Source organism: Taudactylus pleione, unplaced genomic scaffold, assembly GCF_031769625.1.
Source record: "Taudactylus pleione unplaced genomic scaffold, aTauple2 ptg000710l, whole genome shotgun sequence".
Classification (NCBI taxonomy): Eukaryota; Metazoa; Chordata; class Amphibia; order Anura; family Myobatrachidae; genus Taudactylus; species Taudactylus pleione.
The window spans coordinates 42,057-55,000 of NW_028285112.1; the positions used below are offsets into that span (position 1 = coordinate 42,057).

General features: G+C 40.3%; 1 protein-coding gene across 1 annotated transcript in view; it reads left to right on the forward strand.

Annotated features, from left to right (window-relative positions):
• Positions 1-12,944, forward strand: part of LOC148477514 (lysosomal cobalamin transport escort protein LMBD1-like) — a gene marked incomplete at its 5' end in the record, with an annotated part of 165,751 nt that overhangs the window by 35,742 nt on the left and 117,065 nt on the right. The window lies entirely within an intron of this gene.

Here is a 12,944-nt window from a genome sequence, read left to right on the forward strand (position 1 = left end):
GTGTGGAATTATTTCTACCCAAATCTGGATAACTATTGTCAAGTCATCTGTACCCTTTGTAAAGCCAGAGTAAGTAGAGGTAGGAACCTTAACCATCTAAGAATCTCCTTCATTTTACGTCATCTGCAGCGCATCCATCCAAAATGTTTTTTTGTGTTGACTCATCTGCATCACCAGAGGGTCTTTTGGGAAAGTTTATTTTTTTCTCCGCAGATGCACTTACTGAAGGAGAAGCCATTGCTGCATCACATGCCAATTGAGCTGACAATTTGCTTACCTACAGCTCTTTGCATTTCTTGTCAGATCTGTGTCCGTTGGGAAGTGGGTGACTGCTGTCATACTTTCTCCCCGTTGCAAAGCATTGTCTAACAGTCAATTGTTTTTTGAAGTACTACTAGTAGCCTTCCTGGTCCCTTCTGGTATGAAAATCCACTCCCAGCGGCAGGCATAGCGCTCGAGAATTCTTCTGGTGCATGGACTGATGTGAATGAGTAAAATTTATTTTTTGTTAATGCCTCCCCTCCTCTCTCATAAATTTGCTTCGGAATCCAAAACTTTTTTATTACATTTACTACTAATCAAATCTTCCTTTCCCTGCCTTCAACTACATACATACGCCAACTCCTTCATGCCTCCTGAATAATAAAAACATTTGTTTCCTGATGTGCCATGTTGGAAGTTGAACTGCCACTGCTGCTTCAAACTTTGGCATGCGGTTGCTGAATGCCAAAAATGTCCAGAAATGTTTATGGCTACAGACCGCATCTCCTGCATGCCCCTTTAATTTAAAAAAAATATTCTGAACCACCATTCTGATTTTGTGGGCAAAACATGGGACATATTGTTCACCCATGCTCTTCCCTCCTCCCTCCATAAATTTTGCTTCGAAATAAAAAATTACATTAAATTTAATACTAATCAACTCTTCCTGTCCCTGCCTTCAACTACATTCATACTCCAACCCAGGCCTCTTGATTAATGAAAAGTTGAACTGCCACGTGTTTGTGCCGCCCACTGCTGCCACTTAGCTTAGTCAGCCAGCTAGCTTGGTGCAAATTTTGGGCCTAAACCAGATGAAAACAATATTGTGAACTGCGAGGTGGTCAAAATTGACTGGAAACTAGTGGAAATTAAAATTATTGAGGTTAATAATACTGTAAGAACAAAACAAAAAAACAAATTGTGATTTTAGCTGTTTTTATCATTTTTTGAAAAAAAAAAATAGATCCAAAACGCGCAAGAGGTGGTTTTGGCAAAACCAAATCCAGATCCAAAACTCAAGGAGATACAGATCCAAAACACGTGGGTCGGTGCACATCCCTAATAAGTCAATCGCTCATATCTCTTTTTCTACAATTTTGACAAGTGATGATCAACATTTTCTCACATACAGTTGTATCCCCATACACCTAGCCTCAATACGCTATGTGGTGCAAGAAACCTGGTGTGAGTAAGCCGATGGGTCCCGTGCGACTTGGCTTGCACCAAACGTGTGGGGGTTTTTTTGCCCAAAAATGCATCCTAGTCGCAATGCGTTGTGAATAAGTGGAACTACAGTAGGAGATTGCACTGATTAATTTGATATGTGACACTTGCATCTGTGGGCCTGATTCATTAAGGATCGCTATTGCTAAAGCGTACACAAATGGCCAATTGTTGCGTACTGCGCATGTCTATGCATCACAGTGCGTGAAGGCACCACTGTGATCGCATTGCAATCACACAGACCACGGAGAGCCATCGTAGAGTAATTAAAAGGCTGTGAGCGTTTGGGGGTGGTGAGGGGGGAGTGGTAGGAAAAACGCAGGTGTGTCTGTCCATTTGAACGCCATTGCATGGGCATGCATAAATTAGTCAGTTACGATTGCATACGCAATTTGAGTACTTACTGCGTGCAAAGAGGTTAGCAATTTCTAAGTAAGTATGGAACAAACTGGTTGAAGTCGCACAGGATTATTATATAGTACCCTACTTTGACTAATTAAATCAAAGAGAGGCAAGTATTCTAATTGTCAGAACCAACTTATAAAACAATCTCTGAACCATAAGTCTTGTTTCAATTAAGGCGTTGGTGGTGCTCCCCAGAGTCAACTATTCTGCATAGAAGTGCCCCCAAAAGGAGTGTTCCTTTTCTCTGTGTCCCAATAATTTCTAAGTAAGGTCAGAGCTGCTGTAATTCTGAGTGAGGGTCCGATGTTACTCGATATTCCCAATGTATACGCTGGACTGCAAGGTATTACGGATGTGATATAGCAGTAGTGGGAGGAAGTGGGCATCTCTATGCTGGCAGTGCGTCGGCATTGCGATAGCATTCATCATTTTATCAGCAGAACTGATTGCGATTACAAAGCTGCGATTGCAGTAGCGATCCTTAATGAATCAGGCCCTGTGTGCGACTGAGTCTGTATATGAAGCACAACGGAACTTGGCAGGGAAAAAGCAGTGGCTGCTGCATCATATATAGATTCAGATTCAGTCGCACACAGATGTAAAAGTGTTGCATATCAAATTAATCTGGTTCAGCTTAGTCGCATCACATTGAGACTAAGATGCCTTTCTGAATGAAGAAGACTTCAAAAAGGGGTTCCGGCTGCATGGAGAGGTGAAGTGTTCTCTGCTGCTCCCTCCCACCGCCGGCTATATTCAGCAGAAAAGACCGTTTATTCGGTCTCCAATACAGGATACATTCTCCCCTATATCTTTATAGGGAAGTTCCCCCTCACCATGGATCGCTTTGTAACCGGCCATCCACAGCATAAAGCCCCGCAGCAACATCAGCAGAAACGCCGCGTGGAAAACAGCATGGCGCCTGATGCAGGGTGCTACACCGGCTAGTAAAAAAGCGGCAGCGGATCATGCCAACGCTGACTTACCACAACCACGCCGCGATCCGGACGCTCCTGTCTCCTATGGTGAAGTGGTAGAGGCAATCCAATCTACTATGGCGCCGTTGTTAAAACGCGCAGTGTCAGACATCACCACTCAACTACAACATCTGACACACAGAGTCGCTGACACTGAAAACCGTATAGGATCAATCTGCCATGACCTAGCTGATGCCCAATATACTATTCAGAAATTAAAGAAAGATAATTACCAGCTATGGAACAAGGTTGATGACCTTGAGAATAGGTCTCGCAGAAACAATACAAGGTTAGTGGGCTTGCCCGAAAACATCAAGGGCCCCTCCCTGTATCTATTTTTGTGCACCACACTGCCTAATGATAGCCGTCCGCGTGTGACGCTTTTTCGATGTATGAGCTACCAACATAAGCTGGCATTCTGGACTGCATCCCGTAAAACCAAATCCATCGTATGGGAAGGAAAAAGACTCTATCTATTCCAAGATTTCTCTGTGGAATTAACAAGAGCTAGAAAAGCCTTTTCTACAATATGCTCTTCCCTTGTTAAGAAACAAACAAAATTCGCATTAATATATCCTGCCAGGCTCCGCATATTCTGAGGAGACTCACATGTGGATTTCACCAATCCGGAAGATGCGCAAGCATACCTTAGAGAAGAACAGTTTGGCACGGCAGACATCGCTGACCCCGCTCCTTCTCCTCCACGTTGAGTTGAGTTTGGACTCACTTGTCAATTGAATATGGCTAATCTTTATCGAGATGGCTGGAACGAGTGATGAGACGACAACCTGTTAACAAGTGGAAAATCCTGTCGGGATTCAGTGGGTTCTGTATATGCCGTTTATATGCCATTTATACTTAAAGTATATTCTAGATTTACATGCTAAATGTTTTCTTGATGACACACATGTCTAACGGTTATATATTAATATAATATGTTTGTTGTTGGAGTTTAGATCCTTTTATATGTAAATTCATGGCTGCTTTGTAGCTATTATTGTATTACCTGTTCATTTAATATGCCGGAATGGGCTGGGAGCAATATCCGCATGAGAATTAATATGTGTATTTTAATAAGTATGATTACATTATTACACCAGAAGTCAGGTTTCTTTAAAAAGTTCTGGCTCTCGCCATTATCGGGAGCTTTATGTTTTAGGGTGTTTACCCCCCCCCCTCTATTCTTTTATTTGTTCAATGTATGTCGTAGTTTCCCTCCCCCATTGTTCTTTTATCCTCACCCCATTACCTACTACATGATTATTGCAAAGGGCTATTTCATTGCTGATATCCTCCACATTATCTCTGAGTAATGTCTCAATTAACAGTCGGTACTTTGAATATAGGAGGTACAAACTCTCCTTGTAAAAGGAGAAAATTACTTCTATATTTATCTAAACGCAACCTAGACATCGCTTTTGTCCAAGAAACACACCTGATATCCTCGGAGACCAACAAACTTCAAATGTTAGGCTGGGCTATATTAGCAGCTGCCCCTTTTAATTCAAAGGCAAGAGGTGTAATCATATTAGCTAAAAGGTCTCTCCAGATAACAGTAACTTTTACAGACGCAGATCCAGAAGGCAGATACGTTATAGTTAAGGTTTCCTACCAAAATACTTCATATATCCTGTGTAATGTATACGCCCAAAATATCTACTCCAAGTTGTTTATGCAAACGCTCATATCCAAACTAATCACATTTATAGATCTCCCCTTAATTGTTTGTGGAGACTTTAATTTGGTATCATCTCCTGTTTTAGATAGGTCACAGAACACTCCTCGAAATAACAGTTCTCCCAAATTTGGTATTTCCTGGTTCTCTTCTAGGATAAATTTGATTGATGTATGGAGAGCATTGCACCCCATTGATAAATAATTCACTTGTCACTCATTAGTCTACAATTCCTTTTCTAGGATCGATTATATACTTATAGCAAATTTGCTTTTTCCTAGAATTTCTGCTTCTGTGATAGAACCAATTGCTTTGTCAGACCACGCTATGGTATGGACCACTATTCATATAGACATTGAGAAGGGTTCCTACCCCACCTGGAGATTTCCCTCACACCTAGCCCATTCTACTAATTTTAAATCACGGTTAGAATCAATATGGGAGGAGTTTAAAAATACTAATAATTCCCATGCCATCACCGATCCTCCTCTCTTCTGGCAAACGGCCAAAACGGTGATACGTGGAGCTATAATTTCATATGTAGCCTCGATTCACAAGAAATATGCGTCCTCCTACATAACCAGACAAAATGCCCTCTCTGAAGCGTTTCAAACCTTTAAATCTCACCCATCATCTGTAAATAAAAGTAATTATCTGTTGGAAAAAACATCCTATGATGAATTTTTACAAAGTATGGGAGACCGTTACCTCTTTTTTGTCAATCATAAATTCCATAAATTTGGGAACAAAACGGGTCGTCTCCTTACTAACCTTCTAAAAGGGATGCGAACCACAATGCTAGTTCAACCTCTCAAACAACAAGATGGCACATTCACTACTTCAAATGCCCAAATTACTTCTATGATGCGTGACTACTATGAAAATTTATACTCATGTAAGACCAATTCTCCTAATGTAGAGAATATTTCTATGACACCGACTCATGATTGTCAATTCTGGCAAAATATTTCATATCCGCAACTCTCCCCTGAGGCTGCCAATTCACTCATACCCCCAGTTACTTCAACTGAAGTCATCAAAACGATAAAAGACCTAAAACTCGCCAAGGCTCCGGGCCCTGACTGATTAGGAGGAGAGTTTTATAAAATTTTCTCAGTTCAAATAAGTGACACCCTGGTCTCAGTGTATAACCATATCATTGTGTCTAAATCTCTTCCATTGTACTACAATATGGCAACCATAAAAGTCTTACCCAAACCAGGACGTGATTTGGCCTTACCAGGGTCGTATAGACCTATTTCACTCTTGAATTTAGACTATAACCTTTTAACAAAAATTCTTTCAGAAAGGCTCAAACACCTGTTACCCTCCATAATTCACGTAGATCAATCAGGTTTTATAAGCGGTCGCCACTCAGTAACAAATGTTAGAAAGGTCTTGGGAATAATGCAATACATTCAACAATCTAAAAATCCTGATACTAACCTCATTATATCACTAGATGCCGAAAAGGCATTTGATTTAGTTTTATGGCCACACTAACATCATACATTACACAATTTCGGTTTTCCACAACATTTTATAGACATAATCCAAACATTATATCATGGAGCTCAATCACATATAGTTTGTAACTGGTACAAATCCACCCCTTTTTCTATCCAAAAAGGCACCAGGCAAGGATGCCCATTATCACCCCTCTTATTCACTATAGCCATAGAACCCCTTGCAATCGCTATTCGATCTGACCCTTTAATAGCGAATACCACGCAGAAGGTCGCTCTTTTTGCAGACGACATGCTGCTATTCGTGTCAAAACCATTAACAACTTTACCTGCAATTATGCACCTACTGAACTCATTTGGTATTATTTCTGGATTAAAAATAAATATAGATAAATCCAGAGATATTACATCTTACAGGCTCCATTGAAACTTTAAAACAATTACCAATACTACATCAATTTAAACTTAGTACTTCAAAAATGAAATACTTGGGAATCCAGATCCCCTCGGACTACCTCAACTATATATCTGAATTTTACAGAAGTAATTTCCAAGGTAACACTATATCTAGATAGCTGGAAACTCCTCGCCTTATCTTTGCTAGGCAGGGCTGCAATAATTAAAAATATAATTTTCTACCTAATGCAGATGCTCCCTATCGCCCTTTCCAAATCAGATATATCTCATATACAAAGAATGATTTCTAAATTCTTATGGCAGGGTAAACGACCCAGAATTGCGATATCTAAATTAAAGCTATCTAGACAATATGGTGGACTGGGAATCCCTGATTTCTCAGCATACTCATTATCAAATTTTTTCCGATTTATCAGTGATTGGCTACTAGAACGAAACACATTTACTGATCTATCACTAGATTTTGCTCTATTCGTTCTGGGTGCTGCGCAGAAGGGTCTTGCTTGATCGCTCGCAGTGCCCCTTAGCCGCAGAATGATTGACATGCAGAGTAGCGACCAGGCCATTCTACAAAGCTGAGGCGTCAACCTTTGTATAAGTGTGCCAAGCAGGAGTACTTATGCAGACTCGTCAAGGTCAGCGACCATGGTTACGATAGCGCATGGAGGATAAATGTATCTGGACACATCTGTAGATTATAAGCTCCACTGGGGCACTGATGTGAATGGCCAAATAGTCTCTGTAAAGCGCTGCAGAACATGTATATGCTATATAAATAAATTAGGTTAGATATCTTATGGGCAGATGTGAGTTTTTCTTGTAAATTAAAGTGAACGTGAGAAACCCAAGTACTGTACTAGCAGAAACTTGCTCTGTACACCTGTGAATCTTTTTCAGTGCACTTTTCTGTTGGGTTTTGATCGATAAACATTTTAAAATGTGCTGGTTTTTTTATTTTTTTTTATGGTATTTGGGAAAGAAAGTGAATCAGCAAAGAAAGTAAAGTGCAGCCCAGGCTGTCTAGTCTTTGTTAACAGAAACAAACTAGAAAACTTATGATTCACTGTCATATACATATATGCTACGGTATACAAATTAATATATATGCCAATGCAGACAAAATCCACAGTGCAGAAGAAAATCATAATTCCACCCCTGGTCTCATACCCTTTTGGGCGGGTGGTGTGAGCAAACCTCAGATGGATAGTGCTGTTTGCAGGTAGGCAGTTTTCACTACACACCACCAAGCTTTGCCAGTGTCCCATTTTTCTCTGTTAACCATTTTTTTTGGTGAAAATGTTGCTGTTTTATTGGCGAAAAACGGATGTTTTCGCCGCTAATTGAATATGGCCCTTAATGGGTAATTGTAGTAATGCAAGTATGCTAAACTGGAATGCTGAACTTAAGTTAAAGCTTCCTAAGGTATCTGCTACACGCATTGTATCTGTAGCCACGGGAGTTACCCTATGCAGCTATTTCCCTAGGGTTTCTCTCGTACCATAGGCCAATACCCAGGGATTAATAGGGACAGGAGTGCTAATCATATCTTGGCATAGTCTTACATCCCAGTTTTGCTGCCATTTAATTTCAGTTACCAAAATTAATTTGCATGACTGGGGAAAAATACTTGCAAGTGGGGGAATAATTTTACGATGTTGGTAATGCAGCTTTAAGACCTATGTCAAATATGTCTTATGATGCAGATTTTTAACAAGTAATTGTTCAATCTTCAATTGAAAGACTGTGACTAGTTTTAAAATACTTGTTAGATGTGTACATTACAGGTGTATTTAATGTATACAGGTGTATTTAATGTATACAGCTGAAGTACTGCATTTAGTAGTTAACTGAAAACGGGCGTATACATTTTAGAGTACCTGTCACACAAACACAACTGCATATTGTTCTAGCTACATCTCATTTCTGCACAGCCAAGTACTGACATTTGAATGTATGGTGAGGTCAGCCATAGAGGGGCTCTACTATATTACAATGTTATGTCTATGGGAAGTGCATAGACAACTTGATCGATTAACTCCTTCGATGTTAAGGGTTTTCTCACCCTTGTGCTGGGGTCATTTTCAGACGTTAGCGATTGTAACATTCCAACATCAATATAACTGATTTCTTTATGTAGTACCAATACATATTATACCTTGTTTATTCAGATGTAGTTGTATTTTCAGAGAATACCATTAGTCTTTTTACTCATTCTAACATGTCCAAGAAAATGTAACCAAAATGGCCAAAATTGTATTTTATTGAAATTTCAAGAAAGGAAACCAAAAGCAAATTATTTTTTTATTAATCTTATACATACCACAAAGAAATATACTGTACTTATTTCGCCAATAATCCACCTTACCAAAATAGTAAACCTCTGTGTACAGGTTTTCACGAAAAAAAAATCTGCACTTATAATGAAAATTTCGATTTAAACACTTCCTGCTGTGTTTATAGGAACAATATGGCAGCCCAACAAGGCCTATCATTTTAAAAACTAGGCAACCTACCACATTAACTGATGGATCACTTTTTTTTATTATTTTACATATTTTTAACAAAGCACCTATATACGAGGGTGGTTCAACAGATAAGGTAACAAGACCCCTCATTGCATAAATTTATATACTCTTACATATGGCTATAATCAATTGTATGGCCTTAGTACTGATTATTTTACCCCATACTTGTCTAAGCATTTGTTTGAATGGTACACAAGGCATCTATCCCAGCATAGAAGAAATCCATGTGAAGTGCCTGAAGCCAGGAAACGATGGCTTGCTGAACTTCACAGTCTGTTGCAAATTGTCTTTCACCCAAATGCTTCTTCAATGGTCCAAAGAGATGAAAATATATTGGTACTAGATCAGGGCTGTAGGGAAGATGGTCCAGTATCTCCCAATGGTAACGTCGTAACAGCTTTCATGTGTGGTTGGCTGAGTGTGGCTTGCATTATCGTGCAGCAATACAAAGCCTGTTCATTACAACCCAGGTCGTTTTTGACGAATTGACCTCCACAATCGGCTCAATGTGTCACAATAGCGGACATCATTTACATTATCTCCCTTGGTGAGGGAATCTACAAGAAGCACACTCTTGTGGTCCTAAAACATGGTCGCCATGACCTTCTTGCTGATGGAGTTGTTTTGAATTTCTTTGGAGGTGGGGATGGTGCTTATTTCCATGTCATAGATGCTTGCTTCATCTCTGGTGTCACATAATGCACCCACGTTTCATGGCCTGTAACAATGCGCTGCTGGAACTGCACTCCCTCCTCTTAGTACTGCATCAGGTGCATGAGAGAATATCATCCTATTGGTTTTGTGAACTTCTGTGAGTTGCTTTGGTACCCAACATGAATACATGAATACTTTTTCCTGTACCACAGTTGCTCATGAACAATGTTATGCACTGTACCCACTGTGATGTTAAGGTAATCAACAATATGACTAACTCGAATTTGTCTGTCCTCCTAAATGAGACCTTCAATGCGGCAGAAATTGCCGTCCGTGGCGGATGTGCTTGGTCGGCTGGTCGCTGCTAATTTGGAACTTCTGTCCTGACATCAATTGCTGTGCACCAAACCCAGAACAGTTTCCGTGACATAACATTACAGGTTGAGTCTCCCATATCCAAATATTCCGAAATATGGAATATTCCGAAATACGGAATAATTTTGGCATGACTGAGATAATGAAACCTTTGATTTTTGATGGTTCAATGTACACAAACTTTGTCTAAGGCACAAATTCTTAAAAACATTGTATAAAATTACCTTCAGGCTGTGTGTATAAGGTGTATATGAAACATAAATTAATTTAATTTCTGTACACAAACTTTGCTTGAGCCACAAAATTATTAAAAATATTGTATAAAATGACCTGCAGGCTGTGTGTATAAGGTGTATATAACACATAAAAGCATTGTGTGTGTATATTGGGGTCCCATTCTCAAGATATTTCATTATGATATGCATATATTCCAAAATACGGAATATTCCATTATCCAAAATACCGCTGGTCCCAAGCCTTTTGGATATGGGAGACTCCACCTGTATTACTGTACATTGCGATGAATTTCAGATGCTGATGTGCCCTTTAGATGCAGAAATCTGATCACACTACGCACCTCAGTGTTTAACTATGTTTCTACCAGCCACGCCATCTTACAACTGATGTTGGGACTGTATGACTGAAATGAGGCGCAGTCTAATGGCCGTGATGGGAAGCAGTGGTCTACCTGTTCGGACCTGGCGGGAAATTAGAACATTACACATGTGACATGTCTTGCTACCTTGCTTATTGAACCACCCTCGTAAATGAGAGCTTATTGCATTCAATAACCACAGATCTTGCTTTTGGATGTGCTTTCAGATTTGTTCAGCGCCAAAATTATGGTTTGAGAATTAATTTACTGGTTTACTACTTTAATAATGAATATACGTATTGCCACATTTAACAAATTTTACATTGTTGCCATATTTGTGAATACTGTTGCAGTTTAAATGAGACTATTGCAAAGTTGGAATCAGTATGTAATACTGCGGTTCTAATCCCGACAGCGGAAGCCCGGCAGGGGTGAAGATCCCAATTGCTAATTTAGGTAAGTACCCCCACCCCCCTAGTGCCCAACCCTAACCCTCCCTTCCACGCAGCCTAAACCGAAGTCACCCGGGGGGTATGCCTAACCCTAACCTCACCCCCGGGGGGTGCCTAACCCTAACCACCCCCTTCCAATAGCCTAAACTTAACCCTCCTGTGGGGGTGCCTAACCCTAAGTCCCCCCCGGGAACCCTAAAACCTAACCATCCCCCCCTCCCTCCCTGCGGCTGTCCGCACCTGGCTTACCTTCGTTCGGTTTGTCGGGCTCCCGGCGTAGGTCTAATGACAGGCGTCGGGATTTCAACGCCTGTCATTAGTACCTTGCCGGGATTTGACAGTCAGGAAGCCGGCGGTCGGTATTTCGACCGTCTGCTTCCTGACTGCATCCCGCAAAGTTTTTGATGCCATTATTCTATTCTAAATTATTTATATTGTTACATGATGTGCAGTATGGAGGAGGCTATGAATGTTGCTTAAACAAACAGATATGATATAGTCTTTGAGACAGTACTGGATAGAGTGCCGGAACCTAAGCAGGGTATAGTTTCTTGATAATACTATACTCTGCACGGTAGTTTACAGAAACAGGTAGTATATATGACCAAGGTGAAATACCTGTAGTAACGGTGACTGCCTGCAGAAGATAATACTAGAGTGCTGCGCAGTACTTACAGATGGATGCACCAGTGTGTAGTGGGACACCTGCTGGAACGGGTGAGAAGTGCAGAAAAACCCATTTGGTAGATGCTTGGGATGAATGCAGACTGAATGGATGCAGGAGGCACTTACATGCAGATAGCTAGTGTTAAAGTCAGTATGCACTAGAATGAAGGACACTAGAGTCAGATGCACTTTGTAAGTGTAGGACACTGGGGAGATTAAAGCAGAGTCTTGACCTAGTCATAACTAAACACTCTGGCACTTTAATAAGTAGTCACAGTAGTATCTAATCAGTTTAGCAACAGGAAGGACCTATACCTGTGAATGTCTATCACAGAACAAATAATTCAATTAACCAGATGTGAGTGAGAGGTGGAGTTGCCAACTGAATCACAGGAGGTTAACTGCTCCATAGGTTAACCCCCTATGGGGCAGTCTGTCACTCTGACAGTCACCCATAACAAATTTTGATTATGGGCCCCCTCCTTCAGTGAAAAGTTTGTATTAATTAGATATTGAGATATAAAATTTGTCAAGTTTACCACAATACGTTTTTTGTGTTTTGTGGTGGATAAAGCAGACAAAGAGAAAAAACAACATTTTATAATCTGGTGGCTTTCTGACAGACGGGTGGTAAGCTTTGAACTGGGTATTCCTAGTTACTGCAGGTCTTAATACTTTTAGTCTGTATTGTAACTTTTCCTGTACTGTAAAAAACACATTTTCGAAAAACTGTTAAGCAGCATAACTGTATATTGGCGGTGGGGAGGTGCAGTGATCTCTATTGAGACATGATAAAATTGCATGGCATGCTGATAGCGGCACAGCCCACACTTCATATGATCGGTACCAGCGCAATGCATTTGTGAGATATGGGGCTTTAAATTATGGCGCCAGAGTAATTAAATGACATAATTTTTTTTTTATTTTTAATTCCCCAAAAGATTATAGTGACATTAATATCCACGGGGCCCTGTCTCTGGGTACCCAACATGCTTCTCGCCACCAAAAGCCACCACCACTCTGAAGTATGTCTTTCTAGTTGTCACCCTATGGGCGGCCATACTTTTGCAAAACCTATGTGGTTTGGTGGAACTCTAGACACTCTTCGGCAAAACAATGCATCAAACATTTTGCTTTTCTTAGTAGATTCTGCAATGTGAATAAGTGTGTGGACTGATACACCTGTTATAATAAAACATTTTACTAATTTTCTAGTGTTCTTGAAATATTTACTGTTTCAAATGTAGTACAGTAT